At 38.5% G+C, this 16,492-nt stretch overlaps 1 protein-coding gene across 4 annotated transcripts in view; it reads left to right on the plus strand.

Moving 5' to 3' along the window:
- The window catches only part of MACROD2 (mono-ADP ribosylhydrolase 2), a 1,283,788-nt gene that overhangs the window by 736,074 nt on the left and 531,222 nt on the right, over nucleotides 1–16,492 (plus strand). The window lies entirely within an intron of this gene.

Here is a 16,492-nt window from a genome sequence, read left to right on the forward strand (position 1 = left end):
TTATGTATTATTTACATAGATCAACACAAAGGAAAATAAAGCCTTTAGTGTTACTATTGCAGCATTTGTGATACAGTGCCAACTACACTGATATGTTCTCTTGCTTACTGTATAAGTTCGGAACTGAAAGAATTTGACTCTTGTCCCAAGAATAACCATATTATAACGTGTTTCTTGTCCAGACAAATGTAATACTTTGAGATTACAGGGAACTGCAAAAAGTTTTTATACTTTACTAGGGTTGGGAGCAGTGCACAACTTGAGTTTACATAGATGCAAACTGACAAATGATGTCAAAGAGGAATACAGGTGGGAAAGAAATGATTGGAGGGGTGGAGGAAAGACACTTCAGTACTGAATAGCTTTTGTGTTTGTAGGAAGCTGTGGGGTTTGGGCTCCAGCAGGGATTAGTTAAGGGGAGTAAGGTATTTAGATTTGATTATTAAAAGCAGAATATTGAAATTATCTTTCTTAATTAAAATATTCTCACTGTTTTAAAGTAACACCTTATAGGCTTAAAATTTAAATTGGTTTCTTTACAGAGCTTTCCCAACCTTCATCACATGTGTGCTTTTTTTTGACTTATGTTTATGTATTTTGTAAAGAAGATCAATATTTTAAAAGAAAAAATCAGCATAGAAACATTTGCTTTAAGAAAAAAGAATCTATAAGGAAAATGAAGTAGATTTTTCCAAACGAATATTCAGAAAGAGAAATGTGATAGATCAAACTTTGGGCTTTGTAACATTGATGGATGCAATGTTTAGATAGCACTCAGATGTCAAGTTTCTCAGACATGAAGGCAGAGCACTTTCACAGAGGAAGGCCTGCCCCGGTGTTAGGGCTTAGGACTTGGGATAGAACCATAAAATCATAAAAATATGGGGCTGGAAGGGATCTTGCGAAGTCCAGGCCCCAATGCTGAAGAAAGATGAAGACCATCTCTGACAGGTTTCCAACCTGTTCTTAAAAACCTCCAACAATCGGGATTCCACAACCTGTCTTGGAAGTCTATTCCAGAGCTTAACTATCTTCATAGTTAGAAAGTTTTTGTAATATGAAACTTAAATCTCCCTGGCTGCAGATTAAGCCCATTACTTCTTGTCCTACTTGCAGCGGACACACAGAACAATTGGTGACTTTCCACTTTATAACAGTTCTTAATATTTGAAGATTATTATCAGGTGTCTTCCTCCCGGATCTTCTTTTCTTAAGATTAAACATGCCCAGTATTTTTAAGCTTTTCCAAGAGGTCAGGTTTTCTAAACCTTATCATTTTTGTTGCTCTCCCTGTGGACTCTCTCCAATTTGCCTACATCTTCCCTAAAGTGTGGTACTCAGAACAGGACACAATACTCCAGACTCTCAGTGCTGAGTAGAGCAGGACAATTATTTCCTGTGTCTTCATACAACAACTAAGAAATAATACTGGTTTTCGGGGGTGAGGGGGGGATTTTAAAATTTTTTTTGCAACTGCATCACATTGTTGACTGCTATTTAATTTATGATCCATTATAATCTCCAGATCCTTTTCAGAAGTACTACTACCACCTAGCCAATTATTTGTCATATTGTAGTTGTGTATTTGATCTTTTCCTTCCTAAGTGTAGTACTTTGCACTTGTCTTTATTGAATTTCATCTTGTTGATTTCAGAACAATTCTCCAGTTTGTCAAGGTTGTTTTACATTCTACTCCTGTCCTCCAAAGTGCTAGCAACCCCTCCCAGCTTGGTGTCATCTGCATATTTTATATGCATGCTCTCCACTCCATTTTCCAAGTCATTCATGAAAATATTGAATATTTCTGGATTCTGGACTGTTCCTATATGACCCCACTAGATACATCCTCCCAATTTTACAGTGAACCATTGATAACTACTCTTGTCTTTCACCCATTGTGCATCCACCTTATAGTAATTTAATCTTGAACACATTTACCTAGTTTGCTTATGAGAACGTTATGTGGGACTGTGAAAAGCCTTACTTAAATAAAAATATATCATGTCTGCAGATTTCCACCTATTCAACAAGCTAGTGACCCTGTCAAAGAAGGAAACTAGATCCGATTCTGCATGATTTGTTCTTGACAAATCCATGGTGGCTATTCCTTATAACCCTATGATCCTCTAAGTGTTTATAAATTGGTTGTTTAATAATTTGTTCCAGTATCTTTCCAAGTATTAAAGTTAGTCCGACTGCTCTATAATTCCCCAGGTCTTCTTTGTTCCTCTTTTTAAAGATAGTTACTATGTTTGCTCTTCTCTAGTCTTCTGGTACCTCACCTGTCCTCCAGAGGTTCTCAAAGATAAATTGCTAACAGTTCAAATATTGCTTCAGATAGTTCCTGAAGTATCCTAAGATGAATTTCATCAGGTCTTCTGACTTGAATACATCTAAATATTCCTTAGCCTGTTCTTTCTCTATTTTGGCTTGTTCCTTCCCCCTTATTGTTAAACATTAATTGTGTTGAGTAGCTGGTCACCATTAATCTTCTTTAATGAAGACTGAAGCAAAACTGTCATCAAACACTTGAGCTGCCTTATTGCAATTATGAGCTCTCCCTCCCCTCAAAGTAATGGACCCACACTATCCTTTTTCTTTCTCTTCTAATGCATTTAAAGAATCTCTTCCTATTGCCTTTTATGTTCTTTGCTAGGAGTAACTCATTTTGTGCCAAAGACTTTCTGATTTTGTCCCACATGCTTATGCTAGTCTTTTGTACTCTTCCTTTGCAATTTGTCCATTTTTCCACTTCCTGGATGATTATTTTTATTTTCAAGTCATAAAAGAACTCCTGATGGAGCCATATTGGCTTCTTTCTATTCTTCCCATCTTTCCTTCGCATCTAGATAGTTTGCAGTTGTGCCTTTAATGTTGTCTCCTTGAGAAACTGCTAGCTCTCCTGAACTCCTTTTCTTCCTATGGGACCTACCAGTTCTGAGTTTGCCTGCTTTTTCTGAGGTCCATTGTCCTTATTATGCTGCTCTCATTCCTTCCTTTACTTAGAATCATGAAATCTGTCACCCATATTGCCTTCCACTCTCAGATTAGCAAACAATTCCGCCCTGTTGGTCAGAATCAAGTCTAAAATGGCTGTACCCCTTGTTACTTTCTCCACTTTATGAAAAAAAAAGTTATGTCCAAGATATTAAAAGAATGTATTGGACACTTTTTGTGTTTTGCTGTATTACTTTTCCAGCAGTTGAATTCCCCCACTATTTAAGGATGCCTGGGTTCAAGTTCCTACTCCACCACAAATTTCCTGTATGACCTTGGGCAAGTCACCCTACCTCACAGGGGTATAGTGAGAAGAAAACTGTTAATGATTATGAGGCGCTCAAATACTGTCGTAATGGGGACTATACAAGTATCTCGGAGAGAGAGGTAGATTTACCAACTGCAAGAGCAGTTAGCTCAGACAGCTGAAAAAAATCTAGTTCACTCTGGGCATGCTCAGTAGCTTAATACAGACATTAACGATATTCTTTCTAACATTTCCAACATTTTATACCCGCCCCATGATAGTAACATCTTAACTATTCTTTCAGCAGTGTCTCATTAATATCACTAGCTACTTAACCAAGAGAAAAACAGCTCATTTTTAAGATACTCGTGACAGGAATTAAAAATAGGTTGTAACATAAATGAAGATTGCCTTTGCTGCCTCTTTTAAGGGTTCTTTATCAGACCAATGCATGCCTTCACTTAATCTGTTTATCACAAGAGTTGCTTCTCTACATGTGTTTTGAATGGTAACCCTTGTCCTCCTTTGTAGTTATTTATTTAGCCCTCACAAGAAATCTGCAATATTCAGAAATGTGGAGAGGCGATAGCTTGCTCCTAGATTTGTGCAAAAATATGAGCATCCAAAACAAAGCTGGCATATTCTTTACTACTTGGTGGCCCTTATTATACGTGTAACTTTGTACCATTTCACCCAAAACATTCGCATTATTTGGTATAACCAAAAAGCAGAGGAATTGTCCTGTAAGTCTGACATTTCCTTTCTAGGTAGTTGCACAACCCTGTGAAACTATCCCAGCCCCAAATCTGTGACTGATGAGTGTAATATAATAGAGATGAATTGACACAGTGGGGGTAGGGGGAGGCACAAGAACTTCCAGGGAAGGGTGTTTTAAAAACGGTACTCATAACTAAGCCTCAGTTCTTTTCTCCACTGGATACCAAATTTTGCAAAGTAAGGGAAAAATAGGAATTTTGTTTCGGTTAAGTGGCAATTTGACTGAAATATTGGCGCTCTGGTGTGGTTTTCATAGGGCAACTTGTCTTGCAAAGTGATAACAGAAGAACACAATCAGATGAAAGCAATTGCTCAGACTATTTCATCAGAGGAATTGATTTCTGTATGTACTTATATGAAAGAATTTTCACATATTCATTTAGGTCATGGAAAAGAGATAAAGTGTGTGTATGCTTTTTTTAACCTCCCAATATGTAAAGGCTTTCTCGTTCCATGCACCTCTATGTATTTCCATGTACTAATAAGGCTCTCACCACCATTGTACCACACCCAGCTGTGGGAACTGCCTCATCCCAAGGGAAGGGAGATGAGGTGTCTGGTAATAGTTTTCTGTCCATCTGGAGAGGTGCTGAGAAAAATGGAAACCTTCATGCCTGTGAGAAGGAGAACCCCCACACAAACACTTATTGAGGGGTCAGAGATATCAGTGGAGACCCCTTCCTTTCTAGCAGACATGAGAGCAAGAGAGAAAAACAATTGTAGGAACATGTGAGAGGGCACCTGATTTTCCCTCAAATCGGCCAGATGGGGAATAGCCTACTGACTTGTACTCCCAGCTCCTACACACCTCATAGGTTGAGCTGCATACTATGGTTAGAAGGACATGCAACCCTATCGGCCTTCCAGAAATATCTCCGGTGACAAAAGGCCTGACTCCCCTCATATTATTACACTCTGAAACAAGATTTGTAATTACTCAGAGTGTAAAATAAATGGGGGAAGAGTTAACCTTGTACTCTTATAGGAGGCGTTAGACTAGATCAGCAAAGTAAGGTGTTTATTTGTGATATAAAATACATTTAAATTTATGTAAATACACATGTAAAATGGTTTTGACCCTCTGGATCCTGGAAGATGCCAGTATGACCTTGGGTGCTACAAAATTTTCACACTATACTCTGGCAATTTACTGGGATTATATTATCATTTTATTTTTAATGTGAGTTTTTTCTACTTAACAGTCTGATCAGTTTTCCTTTTACCATCAGCTTTGCTAGCACATATAAGTAAACAAATGTATTTATCACCCCTGGGATCAGTAAGTGCTAATAAAGTTGCTGTTGCTTGCATTTTAGATTTGTTTTGACAACACACACATCCTAAATTAACTAGGAATATTTCACTTGTTCCACAGCTCAACAGGAAAGCTAAAGAGCTGAGCATTATTGTATCATTGCAATAATAACACTATAGTTAAACTGGTAGGTATTGTACTGTCTGTTATCACTGTTACGGGTTTGCTCCTGATAGGTGGAGCTCATAGGCTAAATGGAAAACTTCTAGATCAATATATAGTATCTCCAGAGAAAGGAATTTAGTCTTAATTTCAATAACTGCTGTTTACAATGTCAAAATAAGGGTGTGCAGTAAAAGCAAAACTGCTGTTAAAAATGGATACAGTCTGCTAAAGCTGATTGTATTCTTGGAAGGTTCTACAAACTGTTTAGTTATATGCAGAAGTGCAGTGGTAGTATATTTGTGCATGCAAATTAGACATGTACAACTGAATGTACAACTGAATCTTTAAAGATACGTCTGAGAGTAGAGCACATAATCTCTGGCCACTGTTTTTAAAGGATGTCTCTGACATATTCAGTTGCCACAAAGCCAGGTTGCAATACATTCTTGAAAATTCAGATTTCCTGTTTGCTGCTCCCCACAAAACCATTTCTGAAAGTTTTCTTTTAGTGTGGAATGGTGTTTCCTGAGATTGTTCTAACTGATCCAGTACATTTTAATCAGAGAGCTCTAATTTTCAATTTTTGAGACAAATGTTGCAGAAGAAATGTAGATCTTTAAAAAGATCCAAAAAGTTACTGATTTCTGAAGGCAGTGTTAGGTGCATGGTGATCAAGTTAGTGCTGATTGTACTAAAAGATAAAATGTATGGTCCTGTAAAGCTCAGACACAATTCTTATGAAACTAAACATTATTGCCTAAATTGCCTATGAAGTTTTATTTTACTTATATACTTCTGCTCAAGTTAACAAAATATGTAAAAGGAAGAGCTTATTTGCCTTGTAAATTAGCAGAGCCACTTATGGGCATTTTTTCATAAACATTTAAAATGTTAGAAACATGCTGGTTTATGCACTTTAGTAAAAGGCTCTGTACTATGATTTGTATCTTCTGAATGTGTTGTTGTTTGTTCAAAGGCACATTTCACTGTCACTGGTGAACTTGCTGTGGAAGTGCAGTTAATTGAGTCAGCTTTGGGAATATTGCTAATCGTGTCCTCAGCGACATTACATTATATTGGTGTTCAAGAATATGTGCACTCTGGTGGGTTTGCTAAGCAGAAAGTTCAGTGCCTTGACACTTGGACTCTAAATCTGTATACTGAGTCAACAGATTCACCCCAATGAACTTATTTAGAAAGGCTTTGATTAAATGGTTATGAGAACAAAAGACAAACATCTCCACATTTAAAAATGTGTTTAATTCTATGTCACTTCTTACATGAGCCACTGTTGTTTCACTTTGAAGGTACTTCCAACGCAGAACTGGCACTAGGCATAAGCAGACTAAGCAATTGATGAGCAGCTCAAGGGAGCCCCAAATTCGTTTTCTGTTATGTGTTGGAGAGGGGAATATTCCTGCCTAAGGCCCCCCCAATGGGATAGCACCATCTCTGCTTCAATGATGCCTTCTTTTCACTTCAAAACTCTGCCTAGGACCTCACAGCTTTGCATCATGATGACCTTTCCTTCGACCTGTATTCAAAGTTGCTTTGAGCATGCGCCATGTATCAAATGATTGTGATACAAAGTATTCCCTCTCACAGCAAGGGATTGAGTTTGGAAAAGGCATGGTAATACAGTGTGGTATTTCTAGAATTCTGTGCCAACCTGCATGTGATGGTTTTTATTAAATCCTGGCAACATGAATAAATATATGCCTGCCTTTATTCAGATTCCAGTATTCATCCTACCATGTCTGTCATAGTAAAATTTTCTCTCACATACTTTATTGCTGCTTGTGCATCTGGATTGTGGTTTCGGTGTTTTTTGTTTTTGTTTTTTTGCCTTAAAGGCCACTTTCCTTTTTGTATTTTAAAAATAAATAGCAGCATCCTTGCTTACTGAATGGAAAAAACATGTCAGTGGCAAGAGAATATGAAAAATGAGAAACCATCATGAAAATTGAGAATGAAGGAGCTTTAGAGCTAAAAATTTTTAGGCTGCCCTGCACTAAAAGGCAGATGACAGTATATGTTATGAAAGGATCGGATTTGAGCCTGCTACTGGGCTTATTACATTTTCCTAAATGTTTTCCAAGTAATAACCTAAGATGAAATTGAAAACATTATTTCCATCTGATTTTAAGAACTGTGGTAGCAAGAATGACATCATTGCAGTGTATATTTTAGAGATCAGCAACATATAGACTTCGAGTACAAAGCCAATTTTCACAAGTTTAAAGAGTATTTTATCTTTCACCCCAGGTAATCTACTCTATGTCTGTCCTGTATTCCTTTGTAGAGAAGCATCTGTCTGAGCATTTTTAAAGTATTATTAAAATTCTTATTGTGTTTGCTTTTCTTAGAAACATTTAGACTTTTAGTTTCAGACTGGGGATGAAACATAGATTCTGTTTCCTCCTTTTTGTAGAGGGAAAATCAATACATAGATAAGTACTGAATAAACAGGAGTGACACCCTCATCTTGAATCCCTCATCTGTAAGGCTTTAGGGGTTTTCACTAGAATGTTGGTGAGTTGGATCAATGATTATGATGGATATTTAAAAGAGAGAGAAGTATTTAAGGTAAAGAGAAAACTCCATTCAGCTGGTAAGCTAATCACACATCTGTCAATGTCTCTCACTTGTAAAGCTCAGACTCAACTCAGAAAGACACCTTGGTTAATCTCTAACCATGACTGGTAATATCGCTCCTTTGTAACAGTATGAATTGCTTTGGACACTTGACATCTGTAAGCTGCTGAGCCAACTCACCGACCATTATGTTGAATAAAACTCTCAACAGCAGCAGATTTTCAGTTCCTTTCTTTGGGATTTTGTTCATTTGACTACTCAGCAGAACTCAAGTTTCTCATAGAATCTATTCTTCTCCCTGAAACCCAAATCCCGTTGCTTGGGTTTTCCTAAGGCTTCCCCCCCATTAAAGCTTCAGTCCCCGCCCAGACAGTCTGTCTGGCAGGTGCAGAGAGACCCTCCCTCTTTGACTAAACAGACTTCTTCCTATAGGAAGTGCTGCTTTGGAGCTGTTGTATGCCCTGTGGTCACCTGATTCAGTCCCTCAACCAGAGCCTTGAAATTGGTCACTGGGCTGTGTGCATATGCCCCATGGCCAGTGCCATGTTAGAGCATCTCTTGCTGATACATCAATAAAATAGCAATTACAAATTAAGGAAATATAACAGAACACTCTACTTTGTTTAAAGGAAGACCCATTCTATATGGGTACAGAGGTCAGTTAGAAGCCTGCCCAAATAAGTCTTGGATCACTCTCTGAATCTTGTCAAAGTTGTTTCTGGCACCAAAACACAGGAAACAGTTTCCAGAGGGGTCATTTTTCAAATGAGAAACACTATAGTTCCTGTGAGAAGTTTAAAACCTATTACCAAACATGAGAGTTACCCAGCTGATTTAAACTCCCATGATAGGGCATTGCACCAGGATGATCACTCAGCTAAATGGATCTGAGAGTATTTAGGGATTTGCAGATCACTTTCATTTTCCTTAGTCTAAAATAGAAATAATTTTTGGGCTGAAAATTTGATGTGCCCTGTTTACAGAGAAACGTAATAATTCTGCAGATGAGAATGGGATCTAAAATCCAAGAAAGAACAAAAGTAAAGCCTCCAGGAGAGAACACAGTGAGTGTGTCTCCTCTGTAATTCTTAGAATGGGAAGTTTGCTGTCTGCAAACTTTTCATTCACAGAATGAAATGCAGAAGACAACAAAGGCATCAGAGTATCACAGTTAAATGCTCCAAACCTCCTCCTTGTCCAGATTGCCCAATACAGTCAGGCACTTGGAGAACACAAAAAACAGAGAATTCTGGTTTAATGTAAAGGAGAATATAGATGTGTCATCCTTCTATTGGTATATGTCAAAGTATCTCATCTCCCATAGCATCAGTATGTATACATTTAACAAAAGAAGAATATGCAATCCTACATAACTCTTCATGTGGGCCCTTAGAAAAGACTTAGGTACTCAATACCAGCCTCTCTGAGCTCTTTAAGATGAAAGATTGGGCACAGTATAGGACCTCATTATCAGCTCCCACAAGTCTTTGAAGATAACACAGCAAAACCTTGTGGTGTGGTCACTTGTATCAAAGGGTGCTGATAGATCTACCAAAACCATAATAGACATCTTAGTTGTGCCCTTCTCCAAGAACCAGACCTAACAATATCATCTGTATACTAAACCTATGCCTAAAATTGATAGGGGCTGATAATGCATGGTAGACTAAAATGCTAAAAGGGCAGCTGCATTACCATCTGTTCAGTGAATGAAAGGTTAGAGACTGGGCAGTAATTGAGGTTGTTTTCATGAAGGGATTGTGTCTTCAGTAGAGGTTTATATGTAAGAGCGGCTGGAACAAATGGAGTATTACAAATCCTCCATCAGTAATGGCCCCAGAAGCTCTCCACAAGTCTTTACCACCCATAATAGCAGCCGTTTTTCCTAAAAGAGAATGAGTGTGCTTTGTCTGTTCTCTGTTTACCAGTTCAAAATCAATTTAGTCATCACCTAACAAGATTCTACTTTACTCAGTAGCAGAGGAAATTTATTTGTTACTCATGCAGCCAAGCCCCGTTGCATATATACCTCAATGCCATCACTCTCATAAGGTTACACTCTGTTCAGACTCAGAAAATGCAGGGGGCTGCTTTTGGTTTAAAAAAAAACCCCTCTGAATCCCTAATTAGCTATCTTCTTAATAATGTTTTATTTTAGTACTAATAATATTATGTATTATTTTCTTAAATCACTTCCCTCTGTCACCAGGGTACTCAGGTTCTGTTTGAGAATTAAAAAGATATTGAAAACATTCTAACAAAATTGCAAGCAAAACAAATGTATTTGGGTTAACTAGTTCTACCCCAAAAAAGGTGATTCTGACTATTAGTTTCAACATGGATTTTACTGCAAGAGTCTTCCAGCCACTGTCTAATATAGGAGCTATGTCTTCTGCACATTGCTTCTATTCTACAGTGATAGAGAACTTGCAGCACTTGATCCCAGACTCAAAAAAAGCAAGAGTGGTATATCAGCAATGTGGATATTTTCCTATTGATTTTCTTTCACCTTCCTTCTCCATCCAGTAACTCCCTTTCTATAAAACTTTAAACCACAGGAATTGGGTGGGGGAAATGTTCCCCATGGTAAAGCTCATGCCTGTGATGTATTGCTTATTTGACTGCCCCAAAAAAACGTGGCGTCCAACAGTATACTCCAATAGGCAATTAATACTTACCCTCTGGTGGCTTATTCTTCTCTTCAGGTATCCTTGTGACATAACACTTTGTAGGTATATACTATCTGCCATTTGACAATAACAAAGTGTGCTACATTAATGTAACCTCACAGTTCTTCTATTTTTCAGATGTAGAAAATGAGGCACAGGGATTGTATTGTGCCCCCATCAAAATAGGTTTAGAACTAGGTATGGTACTGATATTCCACTAGTTCTGTTGATCGATGACCTTCTGGCTATGGATAAGTATCAAGCGTGATGCTGGTTCTTTTAGCCCTATCTGCAACTTTTGCTAGCATTGATGAAGCAGCTCTGATGATAGCTCTGTGTTTCTTATCATTCAGGAGTCATTTTTGAGAGGTCTCATTCATATATTTCAGAGAGATCCCAAAGGTGAGTGGGGTGAGTATCCGCATTGAAGGCTGACATTTGCAGAGTACGTCAAAGTTCTATGTGTAACCTGATCAATGTGCAAATAAGACCATTGTGAAGTTTAGTGAAGCACGAATTATGGTGCATCAGTAAGGTAGGAGGAATGTACTTTCATTATGCTGATGATGAGTTCTCTAGCTCATCTGACCTGATTTGTGCAGTTGAGTGCATTACTCTGTGATTCTCTGAGTATGGGATCTGGATAAGGGCTAACTGGATGGTGCTTAACCCAAACAAGATGCAGGAATGTTATTAGGGCTTGTCTAAACTGCTGTAGTGAAGACGCTACCTACGCCGATGGGAGAGCTTCTCCTGTCAGTGTAGGTACTCTACCTCCCCATGAGGTGGTAACGATGTCTATGGGAGAAGCCTTCCAGTTGATTTAGAATTGTCTATACTGGTGGTTAGGTTGATATAACTACGTCGCTGAGCGACGTATTTATACCAATATAAGTTGGTAGTATAGAACAAGCCTCAATAGGTTGAAGCAAATGGAAGCAATGGCGGAAGTCTGACAGTGCTCCATCTTGCCCCCATCCCACAGCTGATGGTGTGTGCTTGCCACTCATGAATCAGCTTTGCAGTTCCGTAATGTAAGATCCTCAACATCTGCTGGTTGTTTAGGTAGCCCCTGTTGCAAAGAGGAAGGTGCCAGCCCATAGAGTTTACAGATGCCAGCATACACTGACCCATTTTTATCACAAAGGGGCAAACCTCTGGGTTAAATATGAGGTTGGCTGCAATCTGCTGTATCTTAGGTGAGGCCATAAGGCTGCTGACAAGTCGCTAATATCCCTCAGTTGCATAAAATTGGATGGCCCTGTAGTAAAAGCATGAGCCTTCTGGATTTGTTCACTTTCAGTGACAGTACAGAAATGTATGCATCTTAATTGTTTACTTCAGGATCACAGAAACAGAAATGCGATCTCATCACTATGCACTCAAAGCTGAAGAGCTCCATGCTGATACATCTGTGTAATTTACTGTAGGAAGTTTAAAACAGGGTCTACAGATGTAGAAATAGAGTAGGTTGTTTATTTTTAATTCAGTTTCATCATATATCATTCTCTATTTATCAGTGGTTCTCAAACTGGGGCCGCTGCTTGTGTGGGGAAAGCCCCTGGTGGGCCAGGCCGGTTTGTTTATCTGCCGGGACCGCAGGTTCGGCCAATCGCAGCTCCCACTGGCCGTGGTTCACCGCTGCAGGCCAATGGGGGCTGTGGGAAGCGGCGGCCAGCAAATCCCTTGCCCTGCACTGCTTCCCGCAGCCCCCATTGGCCTGGAGCGGCCAACCGCGGCCAGTGGGAGCCACAATCGGCTGAACCGGAGGACCCGGCAGGTAAACAAACCGGCCCGGCTCGCCAGGGGCTTTCCCTACACAAGTGGCGGCCCCAGTTTGAGAACCACTGCTATATATGAATATGTCCGTCACGTTGGAGTATATTTTATATATGGCTTTCTGGGCTTTTGATGAATTTTGTTTATAAATATTTAACTTTTGATTGTTAAAGTTGGAATAGGCAATATGCCACCAGGATCTGTTTCATAAGTGTGGAACATAAATGCATTTGTTCATAGCTACTATGCCTTTGAATTATTGGTAATTTTATGCATGTAAAATGTCTCAATAGACCTATTACATATATTTTTCGTCTCTTGTATAAAAAGTCAAAAGTTATGTATTGTATATAAAACATTTTGTATTAGTTTCTACTGTTATGCTTAATTTAGTTGTTAATATGGTACTACTTGCAAAAAGAGAAATCATAACATGAGGTGTGGTTTTAATTTTCTCCAAAGATGATATTTTAACAACCAAAAGGCCATCCAGATATATATTTGCTCTGTAGTCTGTGTATTTAATTCATTACATTTTGTTCAGAAAGTATCCAAATATTTGAACAACCTATTTATTACATTAAAACAGATTAGCATATTAACAATGCATACACTAGGTATATGAGCATTTCATGATGAATCATTTTTTTTCATTAATACAATGGGGGATGCATTCTTCATGTTGTTATCAGTTTCCATTTCAAGAGAGTTCCACTTGCCTATTTAATGTACATACACATATGCTTATTATAGGCGGGGCTGGTAGCACTGTCAATAGCTTTTTACTTTACCAAGTTGTAACTGTTCAGGCTGAAATTTTCCCACCTTCCTGCCCAAGAAGAAATACTGCTGAAAGTACCTGAAGGGACTGAGCAGTGGGAAAGGCAAGGGCTGAGTCCAAACTAAGACAGGAGTCTAGTCTGTAAAGAGAAATAAGTGGAACTCTAAGCTACAGAAACTCTGCAACTTGCATAAAATAACATATAGGATGAGAAATTACTTCTTGAAACCAGTCTCTCTAAGATCTTAAACTTCATATGCGTGTTTTGTTTTATTTGCTTGGTAATCTGCTTTGTTCTGTTTGCCTTTATATGTGCAGTATATGATTTTACAAGATGAGATACTGTGTGCTGGCATATCAGAGTGTATAATCAGCCTTTAGTATACAAGTTGTTACCCTATATGCCAGATTTTATTTGAGAATTGTTTACATTGGTGAAGTAGTTCTTAAATTATAAAATATAAATTAAGTTAAAAAATAAATGTACAAAAATATTAGTTTGACCAAACTCCATATATAGTACTGTTTTAATAAATTTTGAACCTAAAAGATTGTTTTTAAAAGAGGTGCTGCTGGTAGTTAATCTTTACAATAGACATGGAATGTAAGTAACTTTTATTACCTTCAACGTATGTCTCTCCATAATTACTTTGGTTTGTACCCTCACAATCTCTTTTTTTTTGTTGGTTTGTGTCTGTCACAAAGTGATTGGGCCTTTCAGAGGGGTCCAGGGCCAGCTCATATCTGAGCCTGGTTGCTTCCCAGATCATTTGGCTATAGGCTTCAACAAGGCCTGCTGGGAAAAGAGAAGCAGGATACAAAAAACAAGTCCTATAGCCTAGTGTGGAGCGAGCCCCAGAGAGATTAGGGAATAGTTGGAAGTCTTTTCATGTTGAGGCCTAAAGGGGAACAGCAGAGGTTGTATGGTCTCTCTGGGCAAGGGTCCAAAGATGGGTAAAGATGGCCTTGATCCCGATAATCTATGGGGAAGACTTTATGAAACTAAAATCCAAGGGGAATAGGTTGCTCTAATAAAAGGTCTGTGAAGACCTAAGGAACAGTTTGCGTTGATTTTGTTACAGGTGGGTGAATTAAGCCTGAGAAGAAGGAATGGGCAGAATGGATTTCCTGTTTAAATTTTGGGCTATGCATTGTGTTAATAATTCTTTATTAAGCCAGACCCAAGCAGGGGAGACTTTGTTCTGTAGCTCTAGTCATTTGTGTGTGATAAGACCAGGCCCAGGAGTGAAACTGAGATAGGGAAGGGCCTCAGCTTGAGAAGTAACACGCCCCTCCAAACAGTGTCTGACACACAATATTAATGATATTGTATGTTTTAATATTTGAGAGAATTTTCAGATTATTAGTGCTCATGAGAATGAAAAAAAATGGCTAGAGACATTCACTGTGAAAACAATGATGTTTAGACTGCACTACACATTTGTCTCCATGCACCCCAACATCTATTACAGGATTTTATGAGAGCCTTCTGGTTCCCCTCTGTGAAAGGGTTAGACATTGGTAGAGTTCAAATTGCTGGTCTTAACCTATAAATCTCTCAATTGTTTTGGGACTGTGCTGAGTTCCCACACTGCTGCAGCTCAGCTCAACAGAGCAGTTTCAGCTGGTGTGTTCTTAGCTTCAAATGCCGAGAGGCTGTTGGCAGAGCATTCTTCCTCAAGCTTCTGGAATCTGGAACTTGCTTCCTCCCATCCTGTGCTACAAGACCCCATATTTGTTAATGTTCCTGACACGTTGCAAAGCCCAAGCACCTGAAAGAAAAATGGGGAGGGGGCTGCCTGAAAGGCTCCTTGTATGAATGAGAGCTGGCAGTTTTACTATTTCTGTTGGATTTTAAACATGATAGACGCACAAAGAACTGTTTAGAAGGAGACCTCTTTTCCTATGGCTATAAATCAAAATAACAAAATAAAATAAAACTGAGGCCCACAAACACGCTTTGCAAGTGGTGCTGCCAAGGTGGCCACTCTAATGGGGGCTGGGTGAGAGCAGGGGGCCATGGTGCTACTCCTTCCTCAAATTGACTTTCACAGCTGTCCAAATGTGGGCTGAACATGCGATGCTCCAGATCAAAGATGGTGGAGATGCCACTGCAGTGTATGCTTTTTGAGAGTTCCCAGATGTGCTAAATAAGCCAGAATTCCTCTGGACGCTCATGTTGAAGTACTCTTCTCACCTTAAAAGCCAGGATGTAGCCCTTAATGTTTATAATTACAAAGTGCAATGGACATCCACAGTGAAAAGTATGGCACAATAGTATTGTGACAACTGCCTTCACAGCCTGGCCCTCGTATGACTCTGTCTCCAGCAATATTCAACAATTTAACAATGCCAGATAGTTTCTTTATCTTACTTTCCAATTACTTTTTTTCCATAGATGGTGACAAAGTGATGTTACTTACTCTCTACCCTTAACAAAGGTTTAAACAAAGGATAATAATTTCTGCCTTTCATTTTGAAGCACACCGTTGAAGATCAAGCATTTCTAACAGGTCCAGAATAATTATTAATTGTGACACTGGAAAAACAAACCACAAGATCAATTATACTTTTAAAATACAATGAATTCATGTTGGCACGAGTTGTTCTGTGATTTGTGGCAGGATTGCTTTAATCACCCATGAGAAGTTTCAAAAGTTGTTAGCATTTTCCCTCAATTTGTCTAGTAATTTCATTCTCTGTTTTTGAGAACAGAATAACCCTCTGTTGGCCTTATGCAAATAAATCCTCTTTTAATGCACTTGAAATGGAACGATTCCCAATGGAAGATGAGTGGCAAATCAAACTGGTTGCAAATGAAAGTAACCTCTCAGACCAGAGTTACAAATGTTTTATTCAGATGAACAATGCATCTTTATTTTAGCACTTTAATCCATTTTCCTTTTGCTTTTTTCACTTTTTCCCTAAACAGTGCTGTCATCCTGAAAAGACAAGGATTGATAGCTAAATTACTATTGCATAATTTGCCTCATCACTCCTCCATAGACAGTGTTAGAATGTTCAGATCTTTTGAAGCACATTGCTAGTAACCGAATTTTTTAGTTTTTGGACAAAAATGCAAATACTTAGTTTGCCATTTGAGTGATTAGTATTTAAATTAATAACATAATACAGAAAAAGAATCAAAAGTTATTTCTAATTAGGTACATTCTAGTGTTCTTATTACATCCTAACATGATACATTTTCATGAAGTGCATCTGCCATT

This window comes from Trachemys scripta, chromosome 3 (genome assembly GCF_013100865.1).
Source record: "Trachemys scripta elegans isolate TJP31775 chromosome 3, CAS_Tse_1.0, whole genome shotgun sequence".
Classification (NCBI taxonomy): domain Eukaryota; kingdom Metazoa; phylum Chordata; order Testudines; family Emydidae; genus Trachemys; species Trachemys scripta.